We start from the raw sequence: 14383 nt of genomic DNA on the forward strand, positions 1-14383 counted from the left end.
CTTATCCTCATTTCTGACAAATGTAGGGCTCACTTGTCCTTACGGGTAGCGGCAGCGGGCAGTCCACTCATTTATAGGGATAGATAGATCTAAGCAGCAATTGTAGTTAAAATAAGGAGGAAAAAGTAAAATTTTTATTTTAATCCACTCTTTTTTATACATTCTTTAACGTGCTCTTTATTAGACCCTTTATTTTTATGTAAATATTATTTTTCAAACGGAGATAAGGAGAAGAAATAGGAGAAAAAAAGGGGAGAGAAGAGTGTTGGTAGTCTTGAGTCTCTTTCACACTAAAAATTAGCTCAAGAGATGATTAGGTTTTTTCTTACATTTATAAAGTAGCCGATCAGGCGATCACTAACCCCTTCCACAAGGAATGTGAGATAACCTCAACAATCCCCTTTTACACATCGAGTCCTAGATCAGAGCAGAGACAACCTGTTTCTCCTATGGATTATTAGGGACTGTTGGACTGAGACTTATTAGTTGAACTTGAGCTGATCTAATACAAGTGTTGGGTGGTCTTGGGCTTCTCTCAACTTCAAAAGCTAGTTCAAGAAGTGAAATTTTTCCTCACACTTATAAATTGATTACTAACCTCTTTCACAATCGATGTGAGATAATCTCATTTCCTAACAAGGAGGAAGAAAAAAAAAATCTGACTCATTATATATAGTCATAAATATAACTACTATGAGCTATATGAAAAGTATGTTAGAAATGCTATAAAAATTTTCTCACACTTACTATCTAATCGCTAGTAATTCAAAGGTAAAATTGTTAAAATTTATCCTGCCAAGTCAACAATGGAGTCTAAGAGTCTTTTTCATTTAGCAAAAGGAAATTATTCATTACCAAAAAAAAAAATTTGAATTGGATCTGTATCATACTCACAATGTTGTCCTTATACAGAGTCAAGGTTTCGTCTAAGATTGAAAATCCTGGTACGTGGCCAACAGCTAGTTTTAATTATCGAAAGTGACATACCTTCCATGTATATCACTTTTTTTTTTCTTTTTTTTTGATTGAAAAGGGATAAGATAACGGATCCATCCATATCACATTAATTTGTCACCATTAATTTCATACAAAAAGCCTTCCATGTCCTTGAGGGTTTTTTATTTTTATTTTTTATTTTAATTTTTTATGCATGTTGACACAAGAGAAGTGAGAATGGGGCTCGAAATTATAGTGACCTCTGTTTCATAAGGTGTGATTCTCAAATCCCATCAAATGAATTACGCATTGAGGACATGTTGAGGTATTTGTTGAAATACTTTTATTAAAGACTTATCAAATGATGCTTTTAGTCTTTACTTTCTTAAATTGATAAAAATGCTTATAGAGATAAATTGTAGAGTGATTCAAAGTGTCCTCGTTGAAATTAATTTTTTGTGTGAAATTAGCAACGACCACAAAATGTTTCGCTAATGAGTGACTTTTAGCGACAACTTTTGGGTCACTAAAGACCATTTTTCTTGTAGGGTAAGTATTAATTTGAGGAGATATGTGTATTCTTCCTTTAAAAAATTTATTACTATTGTTTTGTCAACATCTGTCTTTTTATATTTAGTGTGAATTCAATTATTCCTTGTTCAATTTGCTCTATTATATCTCAACACCATTCCTACATGCATATGTTTACTTAATTATGAAAACATGGTCCATTTGATAAAACTTTTTAAATTGTATTTTTTATTTTTTAAAAAATTAATAAGATATTTTGATATGACCTAGAAGTTAATAAGTAGCTTTGAATTAATACCTTTAATTTATTATTTTTTTTTTCTTAAAAATAAATCTTCAAAAAAAAAATAGTTGTCAAAAAAATGTGCACCATTAACATGTGCTATCTTACCACTTATTGCTGGGCCTATCATTATTGAACCAAAAACCGATGTGTCAGACATGGACGGGTGACACATCGCTTTCATGTCGGTTTTTCTCCAGTTTTTGTGCCATGTGCTCAATGATTTTGGCAATGAAGTAAGGACTAAAGAAGTTGGCCGTATTGTAATTTGATTATATATGAATAATTTTTTTTTTTTTTTTGGTAAAAAAATAAAAAATTTTGTTTTGTAATAATTTTTTTATTTGAATAATAATAAAAAGTGATTAATGTGATATAAAAAGTAAAAATATTATGATTAATTTTAAGAAGAATTTTTAAAAATTTTGGGTTTGGTTTAGCCCACTTCTTTGCCAAACACAGCCCGGTGTGTTTGGCAAAGGACTTGAAAAAAGAAGTAGACCAAAATTGTAGCAGATTTGATTGATGTGAGAGAAAAAAAGTAAAAATGTTTTGTATAAAAAAATGAAAAAATTTATTTTGTATTGATTTTCTTATTTGAATAATAATAAAAAGTGATTGATGTGATGTAAAAAGTAAGAATGTTATTATTGATTTTGAAAGGAATTTTTTAGGTTTTTGGGTCTGGTCCCGGCCACGTGAATTTAAGATAATTATTATTAAATTTTAATTTATTAATAATTTTAAAAATTATGTTCCATTTGGATAGAAGAACACAAAAGAAAAGAAAAATTATAGTCCTCCTTTAACATTACTCTTTGTCATGAAAGGCGTGCATGAATTCTTTGCTCTGTTAAAGAAATTCTTATATATGTTGAGAAGGAAATTAACTTGCATTTTCCTTATATTTCTTAAATTGTGATTTCTTTTTTCTTGTATCTACTTAATTATATTTATATATTCATTTCTTGTATCAGCCATCGATCGGGTGATGGATTGAAATAATAGCCGGCAGATGAGAAATGCAAGCATAGTGAGGATTTCACACCTTCAAGTTGAAGCACATTAATTGTAATTAATACATAATTAAAAGGTACAAAGATAAAGCTTATAATTAAGCTTATACACAACCAGTGCATCCTTATTGGCATTACAAGCTTAGATAAGATACTTTATTTCTTAGACATGCTTGCACCCATGCATACACACGGATTTGTCTAATTTTTGTTGGTTTCAGTTTCGGTTTCTGTCTCGCTAGCACCACCGTGTCCTGGGGGATGGTGACCACCATGTCCACCATGTCCACCATGACCACCATGACCACCATGTCCACCATGTCCACCGTGACCATATCCGCCATCAAGGCCATATCCTTCGCCATGGCCATATCCGTGATCAGTTTTGACATTTTCCTCTACAAAAAATGAGTTGAAGAAGTCAAATATATCACAACGTACGTACACATGGCTAAGGTACGTAAACTATAATTATATATATAAAAATTGCTAAAACGAGCCACCGACGTTAAAAAATATATATATATATAAATTGCTAAAACGAGCCACCGACGTTAAAATATATATATATATATATAAAATAGAGCAAGAGGGCACATATATATTTAACTACTCAAGAAAGTAGAAAACTCATGGGTTTGAGCTGCCTCACCTAGCTCACGAGCTGAGACATGGGAGGAGATAAGAAGCACAACAGCAAAGACAAGGCCAAAGAGAAGAAAGGTCTTGGAGTAACCCATTTTTGTGTTAACAAGGAAGGAGATTTGAGACAATGTAGATGATTCTCTCTGTAAGTGAAGGGTGAGTTACTGCATTGTGGCTCTCCCTACTTATACACAAGTTTTGCAAGAGAGTGAGGTAGGGCGGCCAAAGTTTTGTTTGTTTTTGACGGATCTTATCCAGATTTCTGATAAATGTAGGGCTCACTTGTCCTAACGGATCGCGGCAGTCCACTCATTTATAGAAATAGATACATCTAAGCAGCAATTGTACTTAATTAAAATAAGGAGGAAATTTTTTATTTTTTATATTTTATTTTTTCTATTTTACTAAACTGAATTCAAAATTACGAATATCAAGAAAAAAAAAGTTGAAATTATATTTGGATTGTTTAAAAAATATAAAATTTTGAATAAAGTTAAATTTTTTTTAATTAAGTTGAGTGTTAATGGTGTCAAATCAACTAAAAAAGATAAGAAAAAAAAGTTATAAAGAATTGTCTTCCCAAACAAGCCCTAAAATTTTTATTTTAACTACTATGAGCTTCTGTCAACTCTTAAAACTAGTTTAAGAAGTGAGGCTTTCCTTCACAGTTATCAACGAGCCATTTTTTATAATCGATGTGGGATAACTCCAACAACCTCCCCTCACACGTCGGGCCCTGGGTCAGAGCAGAGGCAACCTGTTTCAACTAAGCTCTAATACTAGTGTTGGGTGGTCTTGGGCCTCTTTCAACTCTAAAGGTAGTTCAAGAGATGAGATTTTTTCTCACACTTATAAACTGGTCACCAATCTTTTCTACAACCGATGTGGAATAACTCCATTTCCTAACAAGGATGAAGAAGAAAAAAAAAATCTTAAAAAAAATCTGCGGGAAGGATAAAGTGACCCATTATAGTCATAAATATAACTATTATAAGCTATATGAAGAATATGCTGGAAATGCTCTAAGAATTTTCTCACATTTACTATCTAATTGCTAGTAATTCAAAGGTAAAATTGTTATATATGAAGAGTATGCTGGAAATGCTTTTAAGAATTTTCTCACATTAATTTACTATCTGCTAGTTGCTAGTAATTCAAAGGTAAAATTGTTAAAAATTTATATTTATAGAATTACCCTGCCAAGTAAACAATGGAGTCTGAGACTCTGAGAGTCTTTTTCATTTAGCAACAGGAAATTATTGATTACCCCAAAAAAAAAAAAAGTTGAAATGGATCTGTATCCGACTCACAATGTCGTCTTTATACAAAGTCAAGGTTTCGTCTAAGGTACGTGGCGAACAGCTAGGCTATCGAAAGTGATATACAATCCATATCACTTTTTTTTCTTTTTTCTAATTGAAAAGGGAAAAGGGAAAAGAGAGCGGATCAATCCATATCACATTAATTTTGTCACCATCAATTTCAGACAAAAAGCCTTCACATGTTAGCACAAGAAGAGTGGGAGGGCGGCTCAAAGTTATAGTGAACTTTGTTTTATAAGACATCATTTTTAATCGATTGAGCTCCACATTGAGGATATGTTGAGGTATTTGTTGAAATACTTTTATTAATTAGACTTATCAAATGACGCTTTAAATCTTAATTACTATGGTAAATTATTTTCTTAAATTGAAAAAATGTTTATAGAGATAAATTGAAGAGTTAATGTTTGAATTTAAGATCTCGATTTTAATATATACCATGTTAATTAAATCATCACTTACCTCAAAAACTTATGTGAATAGAAAATAATAAATTTGATTACTTAAATCAATATTTTAAAATACTTATGAATAGATACAATGAAAGAATTGCTAGATTAAATATAGCTGTATTCATACTAATATAGTGCAATTTTCACCAACTTCTAAGCAAATATTCGAGCTAGGTTTATGTTCTAATCATCATCTTAATGGCTTTATAGGATGCATAACCTCCGTTTAATACATTTCGTTTCTGGGTTTAGACTTGGCTAAACTCTTAAGGCTGATCAATAATAATTTTTTTTTTCAGCTTATTTTAATTCTATTATTGAAACTAATTCAAGGATTTATAGGCTAGTCATAAACTTATTAGAGTAATGCTATTAATTCTTCATACCCAATTATCACACTTATTTCGTACCGATTAACATGTTATATTTTAAGTGATTTTCATGTCAAGAACTTTTTTTTTAATCTATATCAGTAGCTTAAAAGAATAAAAAGAAAATTACTTAAAATACATCACATCAATCAGTATAAGATAAGTATTTATGATAAATGGACGTAAATAGTAGCATTACTCAACTTATTATTGAATATCAAAAATTACTCCTTTTAAGTAGAAATTGGGCAAGGCAAATCAATCCCTAGTTGGGATATTTATTTTACAACCTGGTATATATATCTTTGCAATATGTGAATTAGGAGAAATATGACTATAATCACATGAAAAAAATAATGTTTATACATATAAAATCAACCTAGCTATGATTTTGAATAGTCCATATATATATATATATTTATATTATCTTGGGACCAGCTGGATGACTCTTGAACTGATCCACTGACCTAACTCTTTGGAAAAATCATAAATAGTGTCCCACCTAAATTTCTCTCTTTCTCTAGCTCCATCGAGGATTGATGGGTGAAAGTTTTTGAACCCACAAGGCGACAGAATAGTTGGCTTGGGAATGTGGTGGTAGTAGTGGGTGAAAGTTTTTGAACCCACAAGGCGACAGAATAGTTGGCTTGGGAATGTGGTGGTAGTAGTATAGCCATAGGGCAGATGATGTTTCTGTGTCAGAAAACGACTATTTAATCAAAACCATCAACGATCGTACATGTATTCTGGTTTCTTTTGAAGTTCTAAAGGATAGACATGCATGAATTTTGCAGCCTCAATTATTGCTAATAATTCGGTGAATAAATGTAGAAAAGTTTGTAGGCTTTAGGGAAACTATTTGTTTGAATACTGGTTTAGTTGAACAATCATATATATATATATATATATATATATATATATGTAAGAGAATTCTCTCATGTTTTTTCTGTTCAATTCGAATAAAAAAATTGCTGAAAATGTAAAAACAATTGCTAAGAATTGATAGAAATTTGCCTGATCCTTCTTATATTGGGCTTTTATTTCATGCACAGTAAATATGAAAAGATGTAGCTGCAAAGAAGCTTAGGAGAGAAACCATTGTGTCGGCCTTTCCTCATCTCACATCGCTTTTATGATACAACGAATACATAAAGTGTATACGTTCACATACATGCACCACATGCACAAAGATTGGCATCCTTAGATTTAATAAATTAGGTTTCTTATATATGCGGGTTAAAAATTAGGTGTCTACTTTATTTATAGTCACTCACTTAATTATAATATTTTAAAGTTGAAAAAATTTAACATATAAATTTAATGATTTAGTAATGTTAGATGTTTTAATTATCACGTCAATTTAATTATAAAAAAACATTTATAGAAGCAAAAGCAATAATTCGAACTCTTTTCCTTTAATTGTTTGCTGACTGGTCGTTTACTTGATTTGGATTTTCAACATATATTAAAACCGATCGAAGACAATATTAAAGTTAAGAAATGGAGCCTACTTATGCTCCTTTCTTTTTCTCTTCGTCTTTTCTTCCAAAAAATCATGTTGCACACGTCCCTCCTTGCGTCATTGGGACACAAAGTTTGACCTTCAGCTACATGATCATCGATCTGTATATGATACAAATAATTCAATACTTTCCCCAAAACTCCATCATTGATTCCTCAATCGAAAGCTACATTGTAAATTGTCTACATATATATATATACACGTGTGCGTTATCCCCTTTCTGACGTACCATCTTACATCATTTTATTGTCTGTAAACTTTAAATGCTTATGGCCACTAGCTGAGCATACCCATTTTGGACACAGACAAAATCGTCGGCAATAGACGACTTCTTTTTTTTTTTTTTTAAGATGTGATTGATATAGATGTACACATTTTTGTCGAGGGAATATTATAAGATTTTAGAATTACTTTACTTCAGCTCTTTTATTATACATACTAATACTAATCTTTATATTTATAGATGATATTAAATAAGTGTGGTAAATAAAAGTGAATAACAAAATTTTTATATCATATATTATAAATGAACGGTACGGTTAAGATTATGCTACTTCGATTGGGAATCTTATTTAAAAATAAAATTTTTAATTTGTTTTCTCCTATATTTTTTTGGCCAACCACCATTTGAGACGATGATCAAACCATTTAATTAAGTTGTTTTGGACGGTTGGGTTGGGTTGGGTTGGGTTGGGTTACCCCAGTTGATTGTTATGGGGTTGATGGACCATTCCCTTAAAGCATGTTTTAAGGGCTATCCTTGTCCAACCACTTTCATCTAATGACTCTAATTATTTGGGTGGCTAACCACCCCAATTTATTGTTGAAGCATGGTGACCAGTTCAAAATAGGTTAAGTCTTTTTTTTTTTTTCCTAGATGTTAAGATAACGGAGTTCGTTTCTAACCGTTCATTATAAACGAACAACTGAGGTTGAAGGAACTATACTATATATTACTTTTATTTAATCTTTAAAAGAAATATTTGTAGGAATTATTATATATGAACATATGTTACAAATAGAATGTAAGTCTGATAATAATTACGTCAATCCACATACACAAAACATGTATATATAACTCATGTTTACTTTATGAGTAATGTTACATATATATCACACAAACAAGCTGATATGGTAAGCTCTTGCAGCCATTAATTTTTTACTTTTTAACAATGACTAATTCAATAGCTACTAAATCCATCTTGTCACGTTAGCTTTGAGTATAGGCTAGGAAGATGTGAAAAATTTTCCTGGCATATATGACTTGCTCCCATCGTTTTATCAGAGAGCCCTCCATTGCCTTGGCTGGCTTCCCGCTAGTATTAGTGATGGTCCCTAAAAAATTAATGGCTACCTAGACCTTGTCATGTCATCTTTCAATATAGTTTAGGAAGATTTGAAAAATTTTCTTGGCATATATGACTCATAAACCACGAAAGTGTACTTCATTCCGGGTGTATGAGTTTACACCATGAAGTAATTTATAGTGTGACTTTCCATTTTTCTTTTTCTTTCATTCTAATTAGGTCTTAATATCTTGGGATTCAATTTCTTTGTAATCATTTTGTACTATAATTAGAGTTTTAATTAAAGAGCATAGACTAATCTCTTTACCATAACTGAGGTTTTAATTTTTTTTTTTTATAAAAGAAAAAACCTTAATTATGTTATTTTTATTTGAGGTCTTATTTTATTAGAGGTCTTAAATGACAGCCTACTTCGCCTAAACAATGAGTTAGTTGTCTGACTCAAAACACAATGGATATTATTGCAAAACTGTCAAGTGGGAAAACTAGAACAAGATTCTCGATTTCAAGTTCAAATGAATTGGAGAATATCCAATTACTTATATTTGATGGGTATTTTTCTTTTTTCGCTTTTTGATGAGACAAAATTACATATCCACTCTGATTCATTTGAATTACGTTGTTGTTTTTTTTTTTTTTTTTTTTTGCCTAAAAAGAGTAAGGAGTAAAAGAGTAATAATAAGAGGATGTGAGGGGCTCTTGCCTGAATAAAAAAAGCCTATATGAGCAAAAGGTACTAAAAAAACTGTTCATTCACGTTGTTTTTAAACTGTATAAATTGTCCAAAGAAAACAAACGAGAACTAGATCTCATCATTTTTATTGTCGTCCTTCGATTTATTTAGTCATGGATTGAAGTTATTTAGTGTCTTTAATTAAAGCAATAAACCATATATTATTTATTATCTATTTTATATTATTTTGGTTGGATATTGTGCGGTAGATTACACTTTCATGGGTAAAAAGAATTTTTTAACTGTGTAGTAATTGACAACACCATAGCGAGTGAGTAGTGAGGATTTCACACCTTCAAGTTGAAGCATATTTTAATACATATATAAAAAGCAGAATTAATACACATGAAACAAGCAGAAAGATAAACCTTATAGAGCTGCTGTGGTTGAGAGTTTATAATCTACACAACCAGTACTGCAACCTTATTGGCATTACAAGCTTAGATACAAAGATAGCATAGGACGACGAAGGATTTAATTTGTCTAATTTTTGTTAGTTTCACTTTTCAGTTTTCAGTTTCTGTCTCGCCTGCAGCACCGTGTCCATGGTGACCGTGATGATGGCCATGATGATGGAGATGATGACGATGATCATGTCCGTGGCCGTGGTGACCATGTCCATGCCCGTGGCTATGGTCACCATAGTTGACCTCCTCCACAGCCTCAGTTTCCTCTATAGATAAAAGTGAGTTAAATTCACAACATGGCTATGGTATAAACTATAATTTCAAAATTAAGCATAAGTGCTTAAACAAATCCTATATATGAAACACATGAAATATTTGGTGCTCCCTAATTTGTTAAACAAATGTAGAGATGCAAGGCACATGTCATTATACTAATATAATTAATGTCATGTTTAAGCACTTATGCAATTAAAATGGATTAAGACTTCGAAGTACTCTATTTTGTTTTTTCCTCGTCCGAGGGACGTATATTATCACTTTGAGAAATGTTGCGCATCTTAAATTTTCTTTCCAAAAGTTGATTCTTAAATGATGTGTCATAATCCCATGAGTTCGTGACATACTTCCTAAAATCATAAATCTTATGAGATGATGACACATCATTTAGAAACTAAGTTTTGGAAAAAAAATTTGGGATGTGTAGCACTCATCTATCACTGTATATGAGGAATTTGCACATTATTAATTAACTCAAAAAATAAGGAAGAAACTCACGGGTTTGAGCGGCCTCAGCAAGCAGCTCACGAGCTGAGACATGGGAGATAAGAAGCACAACAGCAAAGACAAGACCAAAGAGAAGAAAAGTCTTGGAGTAACCCATTTTTCTGCTAAAAAGGAAGAGAATTGGAGACAATGTAGTACTCTAAGATGATTCTGTGTGTAAGTGAAGGGTGAGTTGCTCTGCATTGTGGCTCTCCCTATTTATACACAAGTAGTAGGGACTAGCTAGGGAGGGAGCTGGTAGCAATTGGGCGGCAAAAGTTTGCTTTCCTTTTGATGCTACTGATAGGATCAGTGCGCCAAGTAAAGATTGGAGTCCGACAGTCTTTTTCCTTTAGCAAAAGGAAATGATTCCATTACCCAAAAATAAAAAAAAATAAAAAATTGAATTGGATATGTATGATCATACTCACAATGTTGTCATTGTATAAAGTTGAGCTTTCATCTAAGATTGAAAGTCGTGGTACGTGGACAAAAGGGAAACAGATCCTCTTCAGTCCTAAATGGATTAGAGAATATCCGATTAAAAGTTAAGATTTATTTTTAAAAATCTTAAGGCCTCAAATGGGACATCTGTCTCACTACTAAAATATAATAAAATATTATTTATCGTTAAAAAAAATAAAATAATAAAATAATAAGGGGTGGTTGGTCACCCCATTGCCACCCTAATTAAGGGGTGGCCGGCCACCCCTGGGGTGGCTTCACATGGCCCTTAATTGGGGGGTGGCTCAAGGGCCAAATCAAAAAATAAAATAAAATTGATCTAGGGTGGCCTGGCCACCCCATTTTGCCCTAAGGGGGTGGCTAGCCACCACTGGGATGACTTCGGCCACCCTAGACCGGCCGGTCTGGGGTGGCTTCGATGGCCCTTGGGGGTGGTTCCCCCAAGGGCAAACCCATAATTTTTTTTTGGCCCTTGTGGATGGCCGAACCACCCCCAAGGGCAATGGGGGTGGCCAACCACCCGCGATCATTTTTTTTTTTTTTTTTTTTGATTTGGCCCTTAGGGGTGGCTCGGCCACCCCCCCAAGGGCCATAGGGTGGCTTCAACCACCCCAGACTAGCTAGTCTAGGGTGGTCGAAGCCACTCCTTATTATTTTATTATTATTATTATTATTATTATTTAACTATAAATGATATTTTATTATTATTTTAGTAATGGGACAGATGTCCCATTTGGAGCCTTAAAATTTCTAAAAGTAAATCTTAGTAACTAGATATTCTTCAGTCTTAAATGGACTGTAGAAGATCCGTTTCCAGCCAAAAGTGATGTACCCATTCATATCACATTAACTTGTCTCCATTCCTTTGCAGAAATTAACCTTTGCAATTTTGCATGTTCGGGTATATTTTGTGGTTTCTAGCATTATTAATATATACTCTCGTGCATGGAAATATTTTTGTTAATTAGATTTATCAAGCTTTTAGTCTTACTATATATGGGGATAAACGAATATTTAATTAATGTTTTAATAGTTGAATTTCTATTCTAAGCAAATATCCGAGCTAGTTTAATGTTTTAGTTACCATCTTAATGGCTTTAATTAGTTTCTGGGTTTATATCTGGCTAAACTCTTATTAATTAAAGCTGATCATTGACATTTTTTATCAGCTTATTTTAGCTCTATGATTGCAACTTCTTAAAGGATTTATAGGCTACTCCTATAAATAATGTCCCACCTTATCTTCTTACTACTCTATATCTAGGAATGGGTGGAAGTCTTAGAGCCTGGCCACAAGGAGACAGAATAGTTGGCATGGTATAGGACCGATGATGTTTCCGTGCCTTTTTTGATAAATATATATATATATGGGCAATTTCTATTAACAACTGAAAACAAATACACACAAAACCAGCAAAAGCCAGCTATTTAATGAATCAAAACCCAGCAACGAGGATCATATGTAATTATGTATGATGGTTTCTTATAATTGAGCTTTTCTTTTTTGCAAATCTAATATTGTGAAAAGATGTAGCCCCCATGCAAAGAAGTTTGGGAGAGACCATGCATTGTCAGCATTGTCTCATCTCACATGGCTTTTTTATCTCTTCATGATTTTCTCGCTTTTTCTAAAGATCTTCTACCAAATTGATTTGCAAATCAATAAGGTAGATTCCCCTTCTCTTGCTATTGCTAACGGACCCGAGAAAAAAAAAAAAAAAAAAAAAGGTACTGTTACTCATTACACCTATTTATAATCATGCTCATTTAATTAACATGATCGACATATTTTAAATGATTTTTCATATTAACTTGTGTACAATGAAAGTAAAGAAAAACATTACTCAAAAAAAAAGAATTCAAGAGATAGAATAAAAAGAAAAAGAGATTATTGCTTTCTTATTTTATAGATCTTTTTGACAAAAGTAGAGGGGACTTTGCTTGCTAAATCAAAAGATGGCAATTAATTATCTATCCTATTTGATTTTGTCTTGAAAGCTTTGTACTTATCGATCGCCTTGTCTTTCTTTTGATACAAAAGTGCGATCTTTCTTCTGATATAAAGTGTATATTTTCACATGCACAAAGTTTGGTATGTTAGATTCCAAGAAATTATTTCTTTTATGTGCAAATAAGAAACTGATAAATAAAGGCATTAGTTGTGCGTCTAAGCCCCAAGACAACCTTTCCTATTAGTTATTATTGAAAAATGTTTGAGTATTATTACAATTTTCTCTCATGTGATAATATCTTACAAAATGAAGAAATTCATCATGTAAATTAATTTAATTTTTTAATGTTTCAAAAATTTTCACTACTTTATGTTTAAAAAATCATCTTTTTTTTTTCACTACTCTTTTTTTTTTTTTTTCAAAATAACTACTTTCACTATTTTATTTGAATATTATTTCTTTTCAAATCACCTATATTTCATAGTCATGTACATCTCTCATAGAAATCTATTTAAAAAAAAAAAAAACTAAAAAACTAAAAACTAAAATAGCTAGGGAAATATAACAATTTTTTCACCCAAATTTATGTTTTAACTAACCAAAAAAGCCTTGTACTCAGGGTGGAACTGTGTAGGCCTTTGTCTCTCCAAAATTTTAAAATTATCCTTAAAATTTAAAATTTTATTCCTAAAATTTATGGGTTTTTATGAAATGTCTCCCTAAAAACGAAATTTTTACCCCTAAATTTTTATTTTTAAAATTTTGTCCCCCACTCTTAATTGTCTAGTTCCTCCCCTGCTTGTACTCATCTTGCACACGTCGTGTCATTGGGAGTCTGGGACACAAAAAAAAGAAAAAAAAATTGAAACCTTTCCCCAAAGTTTTTTTTTTTTTTTTTTTTTTTTTTGTAATATCCAAAGTTAATTGACTCGGGGACCATATGTTGTGTTTCACGAGTGATGATGGAGCCTTTGGTATGATTAAGTCCCATCATCTTATGTTATTTTTATTGTCTATAATTATAAGAGGATTGCTACACATCCTAAATTTTCCTTCAAAAAATTAGTTCTCAAATGATATCTCATCATCTCATGAGATTTATTATTTTGGGAAGTGTGTCACCAATTCATGGGATAGTGACACATCATTTGGGAACCAATTTTTGAGAAAAAAATTTGGGATGTAAAGCATTTTTCTAATTATAAATTGATATATGCCTATGGCTGAAGAACCGGTGTTTTTTCGACATAGACGTGTAAGCTGTGATTGATAACAAGTCATGAGTGATACGGAAATCGGGTGCACCGCTAATGTGCTAGTTAGTTATTGGTGAGGGATTAACGTATCTCGTAAAATCTCTATAATTTTAAAAAATTTTAGAATATTAGAAAAAATGTAAAATTATTTAGTGCATGAAAATTTGGTTTTTTTTGTTAGAAAATCACACCACGTAAATTTTGAGTTGATGTATAGCATTATTTTTTGAATTAATTTCTTCGCTAAAATTTAAAAAAATTTGGTGATTTTCTTTTTGGGTCATACGTTTGGGCCGAACATGAACTTCAGGGCTCATCAAGTACAGTCCCAAATTGATATTGCAAACTTTGAGTTAGGGCCTTAGGCTACATAAGGCTGTTGGGCCCAATTTTGCATGCCCATATTTTCGCGGTAACCAAACA

The 14383-nt window shown here is 31.9% G+C and overlaps 1 non-coding gene across 1 annotated transcript; it reads right to left on the reverse strand.

Moving 5' to 3' along the window:
* Positions 1–2805: 2805 nt before the first annotated feature.
* Positions 2806–3706, reverse strand: LOC132175606 (uncharacterized). The gene is made up of 2 exons (XR_015911742.1): positions 3419–3706; positions 2806–3164 (listed from the first exon to the last, which is right to left on the reverse strand). It is a non-coding gene; the product is annotated as an uncharacterized LOC132175606 (transcript).
* Between the last annotated feature and the right edge of the window lie 10677 nt (positions 3707–14383).

This window comes from Corylus avellana, chromosome 3, assembly GCF_965113065.1.
Source record: "Corylus avellana chromosome 3, dhCorAvel1.hap1.2, whole genome shotgun sequence".
In the NCBI taxonomy this organism is placed as follows: Eukaryota; Viridiplantae; Streptophyta; class Magnoliopsida; order Fagales; family Betulaceae; genus Corylus; species Corylus avellana.